The 20,305-nt window shown below is 36.3% G+C and overlaps 1 long non-coding RNA gene across 1 annotated transcript; it reads left to right on the top strand.

The window, feature by feature from the left end:
* The first annotated feature begins 5,599 nt into the window (after nucleotides 1-5,599).
* Nucleotides 5,600-16,965, top strand: LOC311435104. Its single transcript, XR_014691943.1, has 3 exons — nucleotides 5,600-5,679; nucleotides 10,373-10,517; nucleotides 16,828-16,965. It is a non-coding gene; the product is annotated as an uncharacterized lncRNA (long non-coding RNA).
* Nucleotides 16,966-20,305: the final 3,340 nt, after the last annotated feature.

Below are 20,305 nucleotides of genomic sequence, written 5' to 3'. Positions count from 1 at the left end.
CACAATAGCACCAACTGTAATGATGTACTTTTGTTCACTGTTCGCAGGATTTGGTATATTTCCACCATGTAGGTGAAATCAGCGACTTTCATTACTCGCTGATTAGTCCTGAACTATCCCAACATGCTCAGGCCTTCCTACAGTGCTAAAACACCTTCTGCCCACTCTGCTCTCTGTCTGCTCTTCTGAGTAATGGCTCTCAGCAGCATTGGTAATACCAAACAAGACTCAGAAAGTATGTGGGTTTACATATTTCCCTTTGGAATTCTTCTTAAAGTTGATTTAAACCCTCCTCTTCTGAGACCACAGGCTAGTATGTGGAAATGTTATACCTTCCTTTTGGGTGTAAAAATGTAATACATGTATCAGAAAAGGTGAAATTACGAAAAATATTTCAGGAAAATATAAAAGGACAGCATATCTGTTTCTTGCTAAAATTTTCCTAAATAAGAGAATTTCGCCTTAGAATTTGTAAGAAAACTAACTGCCCTTTCCTGTATTTCTTAATTGCTCTGTGACTTGAACTGAATGACATTTCCAAAATCAAGAAGTTCACCTACCCTAGCTTTCTGAAAGTATTGTACTAATATCAGGGGACTGCTAGTAGCAACAACCCCTTTTTATTCCTTTCACCTCTGCCTCTTGTCATAGGGATTGTTATTTTATTTTATTTTATTTTATTTTATTTTATTTTATTTTAATTTCCTGCTTAAGCTGGCTTCTGGAATTAACCTTTTCTGACAGACTCAGGATGGAGGAACAATTTTTTCCCATCATTTGCCAGTTCTTTTTGCGTAAGTATAGAGATTTAGGGAAGAAGTCATTATGACCTTATGTATATGTAGTACATTTTAAAGTGCCAATGAGAAGAGATATCCTTGAGAGGGATACATATAGGTAATATTTAAGAAAGACTTGAAATCTTCTTTTTTGCTAAGCTTTACTTCAGCACTGGTAAAAGTTTTTTTATGTGGTTGGTGGCATTACACTTTATAGGAGTTTTTAAGATGTTCTCCAAATATCACTGAGGCATCATCCCCAAACACCAGGCCAGGATGCCTCTGATAGTTGATAACTTCACGATTTTCTAAATTCAGGTTCCTACAAATGCCTGATTGTCCTTTACTCAGATCTGCTCATAGGACTATAGCTGTTACTAACACACCCTTGGGTTGTGAGCCTGTGACAAGATGAAGGCCTAAGCTAGCATTGCATCTTTTGCATTTTATCATTATTATCATTGTTGTTGTTATTCTTGTTGTTCTTGTTGTTGTGGAGAACAAGAACCCTAAACTTGTTGCATAATTGACTTTTATATTTAATAGACTGCCTTCCATTACATCAACCTGCCTCTCAGGCTCTGTTGAAGTCCAAATTGATTTCTAATAGCTTTTAAAGTTAATACTGTAGCCTGCTGCTATTTTTAAAGTGCATTTGATTGGTGTTTTTGTCTACTGGCTTCCTAACCCATACACAGACAATGAAATACCTTGAGTGTTTCTTGTTGGGAAGCACTATGGGGAGGGAGAGAAACACCCAATATTGTTTTTAATTGCTTTTAATTGGAAATGCTACTAGAAAGCATTCCTACAAAGCTGCCTAGCATATGTCAGCGGACCTGGGGACTAGGGACTAAGCAGGCTTAGAAGACTACAGTTATGACTGTGTCCAGAAGAGTCTCTTTTTACTGTTGTTATTTTTCACTAATTTATGAAAATCTTTGAAAATCACCTACAGTCCACATTAACTTCAGATAAAGCTGTACTTGAATCTGAAAGAATGCCCGCTCTGCCCCTGAAACAACTGTTCACTGAGCCACTCAGAGGAGACCTAGTGACTGCAAGATTAAGGCATACAGCATTTATTGTAGGGAGTATCCAGGTTTTCTGTTTTTCCTAAGGGAACTCCCATTCTGCAGAAAATGTTAACGTCATGCACATAATACCTCTGATCTTAAAACCAGTGTGTGGCTGATGTGTTTATCCAGTACGGGAGAATCTTCCTGAGTGCTGTGTCCTACCAAGGCAGGAACAAAGCAAGTGGCTCAGGTTTGGCCCAAGTACTGTTGGCTGGCTACAATCTCTCTCCACGTCTTGATGCAGGTCCAAAATGATCTGCAGACTTTGGGCTGGTAAACTAGCTCTTGATATGGACCAGTGACTTCCCAGCATTGGCGGGAGTGAGGAGCAGATGTCTGGAAAGCCGCTGGCACAGCTGCCTCAAGCTGCTCCAAGCCAGGCTGAGGAGAGGCTGCCCAGCAGCAGTGTTTGTGGCATAGGCTCTGCAATCCAGTGGGGTTACCCATCTGTGGCACTGTGCTTGTCCCCACTCCCTGCTGGCTTCCGCTCCAGGCACAGTGCCCTTGCTGGACCAGGTCCGCCTGCTCTCCTGGATAGTGCTTGTTGCTGCCAGCTGGAGATGGGTGCTAATTGAGCTGGGGGTCAGACACAGCATCCTCAGCAGGTCAAGCAGCCCAAGAGACTACTGCAATTGGCTCTGTCCCGATTAGAAAGTAAAACAGCTTCCTTCGGTCTGGGCTTCATCCCACAGTTCCCACAAGTATCTTCCCTTAGCAACTGGTTTTCCTTCTGCTGATGGCACAGTCTCCAGCAAAATCTGTCTCCTCTCCATATTACTGAGGAAAACTGAAAACCTCACATCTATAGATTTGCTGCTTTGTGTTTTCAAAACACAGTAAAATAATAATTACCCCTTGCTGCTCTCTTTGTGGTTCTTAAAAAATATTGCCTTCATTTAGGGAAAAATGGCATCTGTTAAATCCAAACCACGCAGTGATTCAGTGAGTGTCAGAAACAATGTTAGAGCTTGGGAGTTCTTGGCTTTTGGCCTTGCACTCAGTATATTAGGCCACTTAACTTCTTCAGCAACCAGAAAACTACCACTTAATAAATATATGCATTATATGATGCACCAAGGTTTTTAAGAGAGAAATAGCAAAAGTCTCTGAGAAACAACACAATCTCTTCTGTAGCTGTGAAAATCAAATACCCAGCAAGTTAGCCTCTTGCACAGGGCTGGATTCACTAAGGAGTTGATCAGTGATGCTATTGTCAGCTAGTATAGTTTCAAGTGAACTGTTCATTAAGTTTTTGGCTGCCTTTTCTCTGCATTCTCTGTTTTCACATATTCTTATAAAAAGTTGTGCCATAGTTTTATGCAGCCATATGCAAAATACCTCTGCATGACCTGAGGCCAGCTGACAGGTGCCATATTTATAACAACACACCATTTTAATAGAGATCAGAGAGAGTCCTCCAAATATTACATTTTGCCATTCTTCAAAACAAGTAATAAAATGCATGCAAACATTTTGTACACAACGTGTCTGATTGGATTGTGCTACTTACAGAATCATCCTGGTATTGCCATAGCAAACAAACAAACAATACCCTCAAAACTTCATTTCAGTGCAAACTTTTGCATGAGATTTTAAGTCTACTAAAGTCAGTAAACATGATTTTGAATCTGCTCTCACATAGATCAGCTTACTTTTGAAAGCGAGGAATAAAAGGAAAGTCAGATGGAAACAGCACAGATTGTGAGTTACTTTTCACTTTAAGTAGCTGTTTATTTTCACTGGCAGAACAGTCTTTTGATAAAGAAGAATAATCCAAACTAATGTATGATAGCAAAACAACTAAAATGTGTAATACAAGCTGTTTGTAAAGAATTCAAGAAGTAGAACAGTATTTCTAAACTTACAAACTTGCTGTCAGCAGTGTGGTTTTTCTGATGGTGAGAAATTAGCCTTTGAAAATCATCTGATCAAAAGCATATCACTGGAACCTGGGCAAAGGTCAAATAGCTCTGAGTGGGAATCCTACTGTGCTCCTGAATGCATGGGATCATTTTCTCAGTGATTGTGATATAGCATGGGCTGTTTGAAAGGATTATCCGTTGCTGATGGGTGTGTGTGACTGTAGGTGTGTGCATTGTGTGTGATAGAACACTTGAGTGTTGCAAACTGTGCATGGATTAAATTTCAGAAGCATTAAATTTAATGCTTTTATTTCTTGTAAATTGTCTCCTTAATCTTTGTAACAGTGGCTAGCTGCAGTTCTGCAGAGAGAAATATTTTATAGCACAAGAGAAAAATAAAACAATGCAAGTGCCTTTTTTCCTTTTCTCTAAAGAGAGGTTTGTGTCCTGGGAGGGTTTGAAAGCCAAGCTTTCAGAGCACAGATGTGCCATATCTTTTGTGGAATATGTATATGATCTTCCTGTGTATCACTGAGCATGAAAGGGATGTTTTGCTCCTTCATCCATGCATCACTTGTCACCACTTAAGTACAAATTGCAAGCATTTTTGGAAGTGAATGTATGCCTAGAAGTATTCCACTCCTTCAGAGATCAGATTTTAGGGTGCCTGTTGTAAACTGACCCAAGTCCATTCTATCAATTAACTCAGTAAACAAAGGTTTGTATTAAAAGCTAAACAATTAAAACTCCTTATTTATCTGTCTGTTTGTAACATGACACAGTGCATGTTTACAAGCTGGCTAAAACGCTTTATTTTACAACATAGGATATGGATGTGGTCTTAAGTATGATTTTGCCCATTGCTGGATGCCAGAAGTTTTTTATTATTGTGATACATTATATGCAATCACTATATATGAATGTAAATGTGTATATACCTATCTGTGTGTGTTTGTGTATTTGCTGTTTTTAAGCATCCAGAGTTTTCACTGAATATTAAGGCCCAGACTCTCTTGAACAGATTTTACTCACTGGACACCTGGCTGATCTGGGGCTTGCTGCTGTTCATGGACTGAGTGCTGGTCTAAGTCTGCCACACAGTGTAGTTGGGGGTCTACTAAGTATATTTTTCAGCTAAGGATTCTTGAATTATAGTGTGATCTATCTCTCTACTGTTAATTCATTAGGGGTTAAGTGAAATCATCAGGGAAAGCTAGAGGAATTGGAAATTCCTAGGTTAAGCAGATACAGCAATTTTAGAGAGACAAAGAGTTCCAGTTCAATGGACACTGCCCTTATATGTCTGTACTTTCCAAACATACATTTACTCAAGCACTACATGTTCAGCTAAGTCATTCTCTTGTTGATATACCAATGTTAAAGGTACACAAATATCACCTCTCCACTACCAATAGAAACTCTCTGTTGCTCCTCTAAAATTCTCGACTCCTCTCCCAAGTGTCTGCAGTAATGGAACTGCACAGATAATGATGTTTGGAGACAATATTTCAAATTATATCTATTTCTTAAGAAAAAAAAGTCTTGTAACTTCCCGTGAAATGTCTTGTTTTGATTTATTAGTTCCAGCGATTATAACTGTGGTGTGTGGGTATGTGAAAACTAAAGCAGATTGCTATTTCAAGCTCCACAGAGGGAAAGAGCCCATTCCAGTCCTTGGGTCTCTGTTCTTCTCTGTGTGAAGACAGACAGTAATGGTAGCAAATAACCTTAACACTTCTTTGTTTAACCTGAGCAGTGGCTGTCTGCAGAGGAAACATGGTTGTGTTGTAAGGAGGCTGCCGTGTACTTCTGTGGCTTGTCTTCTCTTCAAGAGACCCTATGACTCAGTACACTTTTTTTTTTTTTTTCTAGAGTATGTCAACACAGTGTGGTATATGTACGAATATATACATACACAGGAACCAACCTGTTCCCTGCTGCAGTGACACTCTTCTTATGGTAAAACACTGTAGAGATTGAGTCCATTTGTTGATGAGCTCATGGTGTTTTTTAAACTTGAGAATTCCAGTGATTTCAGTGGCTAATTGCTTATGGAGAAATAGACAATAACCAGGTCTGACTCTTGACACAGGGTCTGAAATTAGGCTGTAAGCAGAGATTACTGGTATTGTAACTGTTCATTAAGGGCATTACCATGTTAATAATATTAAAAAAAAATGTTCAGAAACTGGGAAAAATAATCTATGGGGATATTTAGAACAAACTTATTTACATGGTGACCAATGTGATGTGGTGCTGTTATTGAAAAGGTAAATAGTACACCATCAACATATATTCAGAAGAAAAGGTAGAAAGTCAGACTAGAACAGAGCAGATTTTCAGTAGCAGAGGTGTATATATGAGTGCTTATTGAAACTGTAAGCTAGAAGGAAAAAATAAAGGTTCTAGGGAAAAACAGAGCAGTCAGCAAAAGATGCTAGATTGATTCTTGGCAATAGTGGCCTTACTACTGATCTGGTGTGACTTTATGAAGGTCCATGGTGCAGAGTCCTGGGAATATTCTTGCAATATACTAGGCACTTGTAATGTAAGTTATACATCATTCCAGACATAGATCTGTATTTTGTGGGCTGTTTGGATCAAAACTGAAAGGTAATAATTCTGTGTGGGAAAGATGGAAAGGTAGTAACTTCGGTGGGAAAAAGCTGAGTCCAGACTTTAGTACAATTTTCTTCTTGCCCTTGCCTAAAGTTGCTCTGCCAAAGAAAAAGACTGAACATGAACCATGCTTTATACGGTATTTGAACTGTTCTCATCTTGACTGTTACCAGGGTCTCTTTTATTAAATACTCACATCTGTATATGCACATCTCCAGATCCCCCAGGAGAGTGTTCTCTGAGATAGCACTGTTACTTAGATTAAAGAAAGGTCATGAGGGGAAAACCCCACAGCTTACTGTTTTTGGTCTGATTTTCTTAATATATTTGGGAGGGCAGTAGGATTTCACTTACAATAGTTCTAACATTAATAGTCACCTTATGGAATGTATGAATGTATGTATCTTATATGTGCATAGCTCAATAGGAAAAAAAAAAGACATCTCTTCAGTAGTAAACTGGTGAATGGCCTTGTAGTGCTCAAATTGTACAGAAGGACTGGAAGAATAGTAAGAAGTATCATACTTACATGCCAAGAAGGTCTTCCTGACCTATCTTATTCTAGTACTGATGAGATTGTCCAGTGAAAAGGGACCAGTGTTAGCAGACCCTTGGTTTATTTAGAACATGAACATGATATTTATATTCTGCAGCACGAGGAACTTTGCACAGAGGACTTTCTGCATACTGACAGAACAGGAGAAATGTATACCTAGGGGTCTGCAAACAATTTGTCTATGGAAGTACAATTTTAAAATTTGGTCTCAGATTTTGTAGTTGTGTAATATGTTAACCAAATATTAGAACTGAGTGTCAAAATACATTTTATCTTGGCTCAGCAGTTACAATTAATCTTAAGTAGTTGTATCTTATTAATGAACATTGCCAGGCTTAACAGAACATCTTTCCTTCACTTTCATATTAGGCTACTTTTCTCTCACTGTATTCACCCTTTAGAAATGTTTCTGTATTTTTAAGAGTTGACCACAAAAAAAATGTTTAATAACCAGCTTCTGACTCAGTAAATAATGGTTTCTACTTCAGTTCCTTTGTGGCTTAAAAACAAGTGTTTATTTAGAAAATGCCTTCAGCAAGGATATATTTTGGGATTTATTATATATCACAGATTAAATTATTTCATGTTTATTCCCTTCACTTAAAATGCATAATTAATATTTCACAGTATGTTTAGATTAGTGGTTACATTTGGCTCTTTACTTAATTTTAAAAGTCATTTAAAGTGATCTTAGTGAGACTTAGGCTTAGTACTCTCAGAGCACAACCCATAAATCAGGTTAAATGTTTGAGTCAGGGAGCTTTAAAGCTGCTTTTAAATCTGGAACACTGGCAAAAATTACATTTTATCTAGGGCTACAGTAGCTTCTCACCAACCAATATTAATGACACAAGTTCCCAGCTTTAAACAACTACAAATCAGGAATTTCTAAAGCCATTTCCATATTAATTGCTAGGGATTTAAGATCTAGAAGGTTTTATTCCATTTCTCTAGAAAGAAAAGTATTCTTTGTCTTCACTCTATATTTTTCTAATCAGAAATATTTGTGCAAGACCATTAATGTGTAAATTACATTTACATATCTAAAAGACTAAGGTATTCATTTGGAAAGATCATTTTAAATACAGAGCTAAAGTGGGGTAGCAACTTGTGGGAACATAAGATAATTCAGGTGAGAAGGGACATCAGGAGATAATCTAGTTCAACCTCCTATCCAAATTCAGATCAGATTGCTCAGGCTTTTATCCAGTTGGGCCTGAACATTTCCCAGGATAAATTAATTTGCAATTTTTTTTTATGTACAAAGCTGTAAATTCAACATTTATTAATGAGCTAGGGCTCAATGAGATGTTCTCCGTCCTTTACTGTATTTCTTTTCCATTATTGGTTGCTTTTCCCCCTTCCCTTTTTCATCTTTTTTGTCACCTCACTTTGCTTTTCTATACCTCACTCCTTTTCCTTATATCATCTCTAAAAAGCATAGTAAAAAGATTGCTGGAGTGTGACCCGAGCCACTGCTAATCTAATCATAGACTCACTGAAAAGAGAATAAAAGAAGCATCAAGAAGCTATTTAGTCTACCATGATATATCCATCAGATATCGATGCCCTAAAACAGAAACCGCAAGACCTAAACCCTCTTTCAGACCTCTGACAATGGAGGTTACAAAACTGCCCAGGCAGCTTCAGAGCCTGACAAACCCTGGTTTGTCAGGTTTTGCAGACAAAGGTTTTCTGTGTGTGCAACCTAAACTCCTTTAAGCTCACTCAATTGTCCTGTTTGTAGTGGATATTAAAAGAGTCTTGCTTTTTAATAAGATAGCTTTTCAGAATATTTTCTGAATGTTTACTGAGTACTACTACGCCCCACATTTTTTTTCCTCTGAACTAAATTGACACTATTAATACTTCCAAATTGTCCTCATCTTTTCAGACTTCTGATATTTTTATTTGCTTGGGAGAGCAAATTCTCTTGTTGGTTGATATCAGTTTTGAAGTCTGATGTCCACAACTGGACACAGTATTCAGCTGGAGCCTTAAAAGTGCACCTAAACAGAAGAATTAAGATCGTGTTTTCTAAATGATATTTATATTTGCATCTCTTTTTAGCATTTATCTTTTTCAGTACAGCATGACACTGTTGCTTCAAGCTTAGCACATGATTGTTTTACTATGAGGTTTAGATAGTTTTCTGAAGAGCTTTTTTTCTCTCTTTTTTTTTTTTTTTTTTTTTTCCAGTCATTCCCAACACAAAAAACATTTGTGTAGTTGATTGTTTTGTCTTTATTGGATTGTATATTATATTTTTAGGCCACTTCTCAAGTTTATCACCATCACTGATTTATAATTCCTTTCTCTAATGTGCTTGCTGGCTGACACAACTCTTAGCAGCCTGGGGTTCTCTTCCATCATATAAATGTTTCATCTATTTTCAATCATGTCATTAGCAGAAACACTTATGGAGAGCACCTTATTAACTTCATATGCATGTTCAAACAAAAAAAAGCAAAGAAAAACCCAACCCTCAAAGTTGTTCTCTTGTTCAAAATTTATGCGTACGTGAAAAAGTTCATGCTCTACCATGCTGTCTACTCATCTGATAACCTTGGCTAAATTAACACCACTAAGCTAAGCTGTTGCAAACTGAAGTTAGTAAACTAAGCTTGGACCATCAGTTGATTAGGAAGAGCTTCATTCCAGGCTGGGCAATAGACAATTGACAATGAAAATTGAAATAGACAATTGGAAGAGAAAGCAGACTGAAACTTTTGTTTCCTGTTGTGATGGAATCATAAGAAAATTTAGAGGAAAATGGTATGAGAGCCTCATCTGACATAAAAATGTCAATGTCCTTCATGTGTAAATGATAAAGAAGTTTCCATTATTTTCAATTGTACCTTTTGTGTCAGTTTTATACCCTGTAAAAAATCTGTTGTCCTGGAAATATCACGTCACACCACCTCCCATGTGAAGTTGCAAAGAAGAATTTCATGTACAATATATGTCATGTGCAGTCTTTGAAAATGATAATCACAGTTCCTGAGTGAGATCTGTCTTTTAAAGAGAACAAATATACTATTGGCTTCAGCAGCACTACCTAGGTAATCAGTTCATAATGGCTGAGCATCCTAAAGATTTAAATCTTAAATGCAACATATTTTTCAAGTTCGGATTTTTTTTTTTTTTCCACGATTTATGCAAATTAATAACTTTGTTTTGGTTCCCTTTACATTTGTAAGGTACCAATGGTAATTTAAAAGAAAGTATTTTCTGTGATGATGATATGCATATCCAGAAAAAATATTAGGAAGGCAAGTGTTTATCAGTTCATTTTATCTCTAGTAGTTTAATATCTATTTTTCTTTTTTTTTTTTTTTTTTTTTTTTCTAGTAAATTGTGAGTTGCTACTTAGAGATTGTTGCTTAAGACAGTGCAGGAGTTTCATATGTAAAATTTGTTAAGCTATGACTTGAAAATATCTCCCCCAAATAAAAAATAATGCAGTCATATTCTCAGTCTTTCCACAGGATTACAGTAATTTCACATGGTCTTGTGAGCACAGGACATTTTGTGCGGCAAAATTTGTGAAGAGCACAGACAATTCTTCAGGACCTTGACCAAAAGTGTTAAACCTGTTGACCAAAGCCTTGTTATCCTTTTGGTAAGTAGATAGTGCTAACATAGATGAGCAGGCAATGAACAACTTAAAATAAATATAAACTTGTGACTTTGATCACATTTGGGTCATGATGGTTGCATCTAGTTCCTACAGGCATTGATTCTAGAAAATTTCAAGTCCAAATAATGCTCACTAGTTAGTGACCACACTGCTATGTGTGTGGACACCCTCTGAGGAGCAGTTTATCTTTATTTTAGGTTAAACACTGTGTTTTAGGTCTTATGTTAGAGGTGATACAAAACTGAGGGGAGTGGCTAATTCACAGCCATGCTGTCATCCAGAGGGACCTCAGCAGACTGTAGAGAAGGGCCAACAAGAACCTCATGGATGTCATCAAGAATTATAGAGTCCCACACCCCAGGTACCAGGACCCATCTGGAAAGCAGCTTTGCAGAAAAAGGACCTAGAAGTGCTGGTGAACAAGTTGAATATGAGTCAGCACTGTGCCCTTGCCACTAAGAAGGTTCCTTGGCTGCATTAGGTAAAGTATCACCAGCTGTTTAGGAGAGTTGATCCTTCCCCTCTATTCAGCATTGTTGAGGCCATGCCTGAAGTAGTGTCCAGTTCTGGGCTCCCAGACAAAAGAGACAGAAACAAGGCAGAACCAGGCTCTTTTCAGTGGTCCCCCATGCCAGGACCAGAGACAGTGAGCACAAACTAGAACACTAGATTCTGTCTAAACATCAGGAGGCACTTCTTTACTGTGTGAGTGACTGAGCACTGGCACAGGTTGTCCAGAGAACTTTGGAATTGCCCTCCTTGCAGGTCTTCAAAAGCCACCTGGATGTGGTCCTGGGCAAGCAGCTCTGTGTGTCCCAGCTTGAGAAGGGGGGTTGTACCAGATGAACTCTAGAGGTCCCTTCCAACTGCAGGCATTCTGTGATTCTGTGTTTCCACTGGGTCCAATGTCATGTCCTCCATGTCTTGAAGATAAAGCTGTTTGTGTGTGCTATTTTTAATTTGTAAATGCCTGAAACAATACTGCTCACAACGGTATTATTTCATGAAATGAAAGTGGAGATACATGAAGTATACATTAGATTCTGGAATCATGGGAAATATGTGAGGATATGATGCCTCCTGGGATGTATAGAGCTGGATGAGTTCAGAGGTCTGGGAAGGGTCTCCAGCATGACCTATCCTTTAACTATGTTTTGTCTTGAAGAAAAGTAAACAGAAAAGTCCAAAAGAAAATTAGGTAGGGAACTAATGATTCTTTGTTGTGGGCAGACTAAGGTCCAGCTCAATACAATTCTTCATGTACTCTTTAAGCATAGAGACACATCCCATAAAGCCTCACTTCCAAAGCTTTCGAGGAAATAGTATAACATTTTGATTTGTTTAGTGCTCTGTCTTGCTAGGTTTCATATGTACTCAGAAATTTCCTGCAATTATCAATTGTATTGCCCAGACATAGCATATTAACCTGTACTGGATGTGTTAACGTCCTCCGCAGGAAGATGAATTTGAATTCAAGGAGAGGGAACTGATCTTTCCCTGCCTTGCGTGGATAATAAGAACATTGCAGTTTTGACTGGGAGGAATGCATGTGTTGTCTGTTTCACCTTTCTTTTAAAAAGAAATCTACCAAGAAATACAAGTCCCTTCCCTTCCCTTCCCTTCCTTGATAAAATAGGATTTGTTGAACATTCAAGTTCCAGGACATGAAAGCAAGTACCTTTAAAACCTGTAGGTAATTAGTTTTATACATATTTATTTAATGTCACAAAATTCATTAGAGAAGATGTAATCATTGTTTTTGGACTGCATTGATTGAGCATAAAATATAATGATAAATTTTAATACTAAGATACATTGATACATAGTAGAATACACTGGAAAATGAAACATATACCTACTTCAACTAGTTCAGTCCTTACTCTTAATTAACGTAAACTGAGTATTCATTACAGTCAGTAATGGTTTCTTTCTACCACTCCCAGTTTGCCAAGATCATCTCCTTTCTGTGGTTATCAGTTCTACTTTGCTTTAATATCTTTTTTTTTTTTTTTTTTTTTTTTTTTTCCCTATTAAATGAATGCATAGAGAAGATTTGGGAAGCTATTATAGTTTGGTAAGGAGTACTGACTCTGTTATAGTCTCTCATTAGTCTGCTAATAACTCTACTTTGTCAAGCTAATTCATTCTTTCCTGCAATTGTGATCACAGTGATGAAAATTAGCCATTTCAGTGTTTGCTCAGTAAAGTTGAAATCCATCCCACTGGAGAAAGCCTGCTTAAAGAATGGTGTAGGATTGAGATTTTATGCCCAAACCTTCATGAGTGCTCAAGAGTGCTTTTGGAGAATTTTAAGCAACAGCAGAAAAAAGAAGTCTTTTTTTTTTGTGTGTGTGCGTGTGAAAGATAGAGTTTGTAATAAACAAAAGAAGCGTCCATGAAGGATTTAAAAACATATATGTGCTACAAGCTAAGCTTAACTGATGCACAGTGGTTTCCATAGAGTTTCATGTTCAATCACTTAGAAAACAGGTTCCTTATCAGCATTTGTCACAAAAGATTTTTTTTTTTTTTTTTTTTTTTTTTACTTCCTGAATTACTCAGTATAATACTCTACTGTGAGTAAATAATCTATAATGCCAAAGTAGCATATTTGAATTTAACTTTAAAGGCTGCATTAAGTACAAAATATTTGTTTGCCAAAGTGAGTTTTACCTACGAATGCAAGAAAACCCTTAACTATGTACCCTTGAGAACAACCTGCTCTCGACTGAGATCTAAGGTTCTGATAACGACTTCTTTCATAACTTTTAAACTATCCCTGGCCTTGCAAATCTTATGTTAAGAAATAAACTCTTATATCAACAAAAGTCAAATGGAACTAGACTGTGCCAGAACAATGCAACGTTCTCCACAACTACCACTCCTGAAAACAAAACCATCAAAACCTATAGGTCCTATCCATGTTCAGCCCAATCTGTGGTATACTTCATGCAATGGACTGAGTAACCTTGTGAAAACAATATAGGTGCACTTACATGAGTGTTGTGTGCTAGACTGAACTCAGACAATTTATAAGGGATGGAAACAGCCACTTAACAGTATGAGAACATTTTTCACTCTGTTTCTGACTACTCAGTCCTGATCCTCAAAGACACCTTCAGAAGATGAACCTGCCCACTAAAATTCATAGCTCTACTTGCTACTAAAAATAAAGGTCTCAATAAAGACATTGGTTTAATGGTCCATACAGTTCTTCAGCTAACCTATTTCTCTAACAGAGATGGTAAAAACCCTTTTCTTTCCCTGCTCCAGATGAGCTAACAACTTCTTAACTTTCTATTTTTGCTCACTGGATTCTGACTAACATTTTCTCCAAAGTCATCAAATTGGTTAACATAATTTCATTTCACTCAGAAAAGTTAAGTCTATTTTCTAGTTACTGATTTTTTATATAATTTTTCACATCTGATGGAAACTGAGGCACTCCAAAAGCTTGCCTTTTCTGTTTCCCCCTGTGTTTCTTGTCCTTGTAGAAGATATTCTTCCCACAAATCCTTTTATGCTAAAGAGTAAATATTCATTAATTAAATGAGCAAGGACCAACCAAAAGTAACCAAGGGACACTGTCACAAAATTATTTTTTTTTTATTATTGTTTTCAAAAAATACCCACCAACGTTCTTTCTTGAAAGTCAAATTATTTTCCTGTGTTTCGTTGCTTACCTGGCATATGCAGAATGCCTAGTGGCAAATAGTGTGTACTGAAGCCTTCACTGTGTATTGTATCCTCAGTTAGGGCTGCTTCTAGTTTTACAGGGCTGGAGGGTAAGTTCCCGCACTTGAAAAACAGTTCAGTAGGATCTCTGGAGGCAACAAGTTAATGACCAGAAATCTTAATGGTCTACAACAATTGATGAGTGTAAATTTGAGCTGTATGGGGTTTATCTGATAGAAGGTGATGAAAAGGTACTATGCAAAGGTTGCTGTTCCAGACATAATATCCATTAGGCACGGTACTATGTTTGAACTTGAAGAGGAAAGCAAGGCTGTAAAATCAGAGACAGTGCTCCTCAGAATGCAGCGAAGAATCAGCAATATTTATGGACCAGCTAGGTAACTTTAGATCAGATGAATTTGAAGTGTGGTTTTCAAGTGGCTGCTGGAGTGGAAAATCCAGGTGAGCAATGTTAATCATTTTTTGTGAGTTCCAGCCACAGCTTCCTTGTTGATTGTATGATACTGAAAGATGGTGATTGGTGTCTGACTCATAATATCTACAGATACTATTATTGTATTGTTAAAAGAATAAAAAGACAGGGAATGTTAAAGGTGTTTGCATGTCTCTTTTGATAAAGCTGTAACTAAAAAGCTAACTCATGTTGTGGTAGTTAGTCTAACTCTGTTGGTCCAAATTCCTATGCTAATTCCATTTGTAAATTAGGTTTAGTCCCATATTTAAATCTTTTATTTTGTACTGTAGAGTATAAATTAAAGCTTTCTTTTCAACAGCTTTTCTAATTCTCATTGGTTTAGCTGTACTAGTTCTTCACATGGCAACACGGTTTTTCAGGGAAGCTTGTTATTTATGACATCCTTTGAGACATTGTTAAAGACAAAACCTTTTTTTTTTTTTTTTTTTCTTTCTTTCTTTCCTTTTTTTTCCCCCCCTTTTTGTGAAAGTGAAAAAAAAATACATTGGATAGAATGTGGTTCTGTTGCTGTTCTTGTTGGATTCTGTGTTCTTAAAGACACCAACACAAAGGTACACAAAAGAAGAGAGAAAAAAAAAAAACAGTAAAGGAAGAAAATTGTATGTCTGTCTTCCCGGTGTTGAATGGCACATGCAACCTTCCTGCTACAGATTTGCAATCTCACACCTGTTCTTCACCATGCTGGCAAAATCAAGCCCAGCATGTGCCTCTTAAAAAAGTTGCTTTCATCTGCCTTGGTGCTCACAGTCTAACGGTATTGGAAAATGCACAGCTTTGGCTGTCTAAACCAATTAATTGTTGAAAAAGGAGAAATAACGAGGGAGTAATATAAGAGAAAGAAATGAGTTTTCATTCCACTTAGTTGACAGTTGTAGATAGGCAAAGCTATCTGGATCATTCTTTTTGGCTTTTTGTTTGTTTGTTTTTCTTAGTTCATCTTGAAGAATTAGAAAGATAATAAACTCATGCTGTCACAATGGATTCAAAGAAATAGCAGTCACCTGCTGGGGATATCAAAGCTTCTGTAAGGCCAGTTGTCTTCTGGTATAACTATAAATGAAGGTCTCCAGCAATATGTTTAAAGAAAATATTCCCATTCTCTGTTTACTTTTCTCTCAGGCTATTGTTTTAGATTTTACTTCAAACAGAACAAAGGGATTTTGGTGATTCTCTGTTCTCATTTATCTCTTTTTCTATATATGATTGAAATGCAAATGTTGGAAGAAATAAGGAGACTTTGTTTTTGGATTAGTTCAGAATCTCTGTCTATAGTTACCACTGTCTTTAATAAACAATTTCCATGGCAGATTAGACTGACATATTAGATTGACAGATTAGACAGCATAATTGTAACAAAAATAGCAGATTAGGCAGCATATTTTAAAATATAATTTGTTAAGCATGAGTGATCCTAATTAACTTTCGTCCATTCTTTTTTTTTCCCAAGTGAAACTATTTGCAAACTCAAATTCCTTCCCTGGAAACATGGTAGCATCTGTAGTGCAGAACAGAATAAAGTCTGTTGGAAAGGGTTGGTCAGCATGGCTTCTAGAAAGGGAAATCCCACTACACTGACATACCTACGATAGGCACACGTGTCTCTAGGCACATGGAGAAAAAACATTTAGTAGGCATAGTACTTTTAAATTTTTCTGAAAATTGTGAAGCACGGGTAAAGTGAATACAGAACTGTTATTCAGCAAATTCCTCTACAATAAATCCACTTTGTCACAGGGGCACTTTTTGAAACAATAGAACAGCCTCAGCCAAATGAAAGGAAGTCCATATTAAGTAAAAAACAAATGGTAGAATCAAGCTTCCTTATTTCTGTTATTTCCTAAATTGTAGGGAGTCCTAGATTTGATCTTTTTTTCCCTCCCTGTAAATATAAACATAAAAGAATTTGCAATTCTAAGCAAGTCTACTTGGCAGCAAGTGCTCAATCATGCTTGTAATGATAGCTCTAATCATAATTCATGAGTTATCATGTATTCAGTTATGATTCATGCAAGAAAGAAATATACAGAAAAGAAGCAAAAATAAAGCTAAGTGAAGCTTGGTATGCTACAGGTTGAAGAAAAGAATAGCCTTTGGGTCATTTCCCCTGTATTCACAATACAGGACTCACATGCAACTTTGGGAGAAACTGCAGCTGGAAGGAACAGAGGAATAGAGGAAGTTGAAGCTGGGACCTTCTAAGTTAAAGAACAGATTTGTTATTGTATTCTTATTGTCTGTTTATGCCATTCCTCCTTCTTTTTCCTGGCCCTGAATACTCTCTCAAATACTAATAAGCAGGGAGCTAACTTTCTGGTTACAGACATTGCACTATTTGTGTATAGTACATCTTCCACCTTTCTGTCATGTTTTTCAGACTGTAAACTATTTGAAGCCAGAATTGTTTACTGCTCTGTATTTATCATTCAGTTAGGCGTGATAAAGTGTGGATTATTGCTATCTGATTTACAGATAATAAGCATGGTGTATTGTTAAAAATGTGTATGAAGGGTGCAGTTTGGTCACTGGACGTTAGATGCATAATACAAAGTCATGAGTTCACTAAATACACAATTACACATATTCCTGAGGAAGTAATGATAGGTTTTCCTTGTGTATTGTGCTGGAGCTACTTCTGTTTGTTGCTACTGCAGCAAGGTATAGAAGAGAAGCTCAAAAGTGACATATAAACAAAGATAGAAACACATTTTAATGTCTGCAGAATCTTCTTTCTGTTCCTCACTCTGTACTGATGACAGAAGAAAATTTAAGATAAATTAAAGTTTAGTTCAAGTCTTGCAGAGTCTCCCTTGAGCCATCTGCTTGGTCCATTGCTTTTCCTGCTGGAGCTCCTTAGACCTTTTAAATACTGCTCTGACAAGCAGAGAGAACAAATTTCAGGGGTGACTTGAGTAGAGTATTCCAAACCTCAGAAATATTTTGGCTTTTTAGTTCTGTATAATGCTGTAACATAGATTTGTGCCGTCTCAATTTTGATATGTTTAATAATTTTCATTAAAAAAATATATATATATATCCCACTGATAGCCAATAGACTAATAGACTTGTTGAATCATTATGTGAAATGACAATTCTTTTTAGATGCTTTTAGATGCTTTTTAGATTTTCGTGCTTACAAAAAGAGGACAGTCCTCTTCCTTTTTCTTCAAGGTACTCGACACTCCCCCCCGCTTTTTTTTCTCTCTCATTTTTTATAAATCTATAAATTAATAAAAATGTACTTTAAAATGTTTAAAAATATCACTTGCATGAATGCACACATTCGTCTAAAAGAAAACAAGTCAAGGGGCTTCTCTACAAAGTCATTTTTTTGTTGAAATTACTTTTGTTGTGATTGTGATTAAATTTCTAAAAATATATCAATGTCCTTTTAAAATAGTACATCTGTAGCTGAAATCATTAATGGAAATATTTCCCTAACATCTATAAAACCAGTAGAATATACAGAATTAAAAAAATAAAAATTGTTTGAACACAGCACATTTCAAAAGCAAAAAAAAAAGACCTAAGAACCCAGTTTCCTTTTACTCTAAACACAGTTTCCTCCTTTTCTAAAATTTTTTAGGTATTTTTTTCTTGTTGTCTTTATGTGGAATAGCTTAATGTCTACTTTCCTGTTCTTGTAGATGGACTAGTATGTATCATCTGGGTAAGCTCTGTCAGACCATAGTGTTTGGAAATGAACTGTAGAAACATCCACATTAGAATTTGATTATGTATCTAAATATTGTGGTATTATAAAGAAACCTTGTAAATAAAAATGACTTTATTTTTAAACATAAATTAAAATGGTATGTTTAATCAGGGGAATTTTCCAGGGAAAGGACAAAAAGCCAAAACAATCTTGATTTTTACAAGGAAAGTATTTATTTACTATGAGACTGAAATTCTCTAAGAATCACCAAGGAATGTCTTTTGAGGCTTATAGGCAAAATATAGTATATCAAGAGGCAAACAACCTATTCCAGCATTATCTTATCTTTTTTTAAACTATGAAGTTAAGAAGCTGTCTCAAAATCAGAGATGCATCAGTCAGAAACTTAGTATCTATCAAAATACGTTTTTTCTAATGTATATCACCATAATCAAATTATAGCACATATGGTGGAGGAGAAATAAGAAAACATAATTGCCCTGTATTATCACTGACTGTCCTCCAGCCAGAAAGGTTATATTTGTCTAAGTCTACCTAGTCTAAGGCAAAAAATGAGGATCTGATTGCCTACACTCCTCAGAGTCAATGAAGAAAGACAGCAATCTTTTAGAGACTGTGTCTTATCTTAAGTGCAGTTTGGAACTGCAATTTTTTTGGAATTACCTGCCACTTTCAAATTAATTAGGGAGGGACCTAAGGTCTATCTGAATTCAGTAGCAGGGTGAGATATATAGGACATCTTTTTCTTCCCACATCTAGCAGTGCTTTCAAGGGAGCACCACTTCACCTCCATGTTTCCCTTCAGCATCCCAGTTGTCTTGTAACATAATGGAAGGAGATTCCTGTCTCCAGACAGAGAAGAAAAGTGCTGTCATACAGCTGATTTTACTTTGCTGCATGAGAATTTGTGTTCCAGAGTGTGAATCCAACATGTCCTATGCAGACCTCAGCAACAGGGGTACAGCTAACTGTGGTGTGGTCTTTTTTTTTTTTTTTTTTTTACACACAGTGAGCATACAGAAAACAAGACTATATCATGCACATTCAACAGATTTTAAGATCCATTTGAGAGAGTTAGAGAGGAAAATTAGTGTGGTGGTAGACATTGTGTTGACAGCTAATGCTATCTAAATCTTCAGTCCATGTGGCTTGCTTGAATGGAAACAAAGATATACCCTTTTCTGACTAGAAGTAGATACTTGTAAACAAAGGGTAAGACTGGCGCTTCAGCAAGTTTTTAAAAAGATCCATAACACTGAGTAAGCTTGTGCATTTATACTGTGAAAAACTTCATATTCTTCTTATTTATTGATTGATTTATTTAATTTATTGTTAAAAACTAGAAGTTTGACAGCCTTCAATGAAAGTATTATTGGTCTATAGTGTTGAAATCTATATGTAAGACACCCTTTTAAAGAAGAATTAATTTATAAGATATCATGGACAATATTACCTATATTTTAACAATAAAACAACAACTCTATTTTACTAGTATTTGTAAAAACTACCGAAACTGTGTTCATTCTTTTATTTCTTAGTATACTTGCAGAAATATTTAAGGGACTTTTCAGTTTCATTCTGGAGGAAAAAAAAAAAAAGAACAACAAAAAAAAACACACCAATTTACTATTTCTAATCTAATTTACTTTTTTCATGAATCCAAATGATGTGTGAAATGGAATACAGACTGTCTTGAAACAGTGAATGTGCTTCCAAAGTTATGAACTACGAGCCTGCAAACAGAAAAAGCAATCATCTTCCAATTTTTTTTCAGGGAAATATTTGAAATGTCAGCATGTTTACCTGTAAAACTTTCCAGGTTCAGGTCTGGACTTTGAATAAATTGAGATTTATGAATTCCTAGGAACTGTGGGAATAATTAAAAAGTAATGGACTGATAAAAGTTTACATTATAACTGTTAAAAA

Source organism: Aythya ferina, assembly GCF_964211825.1.
Source record: "Aythya ferina genome assembly, chromosome: 3".
Classification (NCBI taxonomy): domain Eukaryota; kingdom Metazoa; phylum Chordata; class Aves; order Anseriformes; family Anatidae; genus Aythya; species Aythya ferina.
Note: the sequence above shows the minus strand (reverse complement) of the source record. Positions and strands in the feature narration are given on the sequence as shown.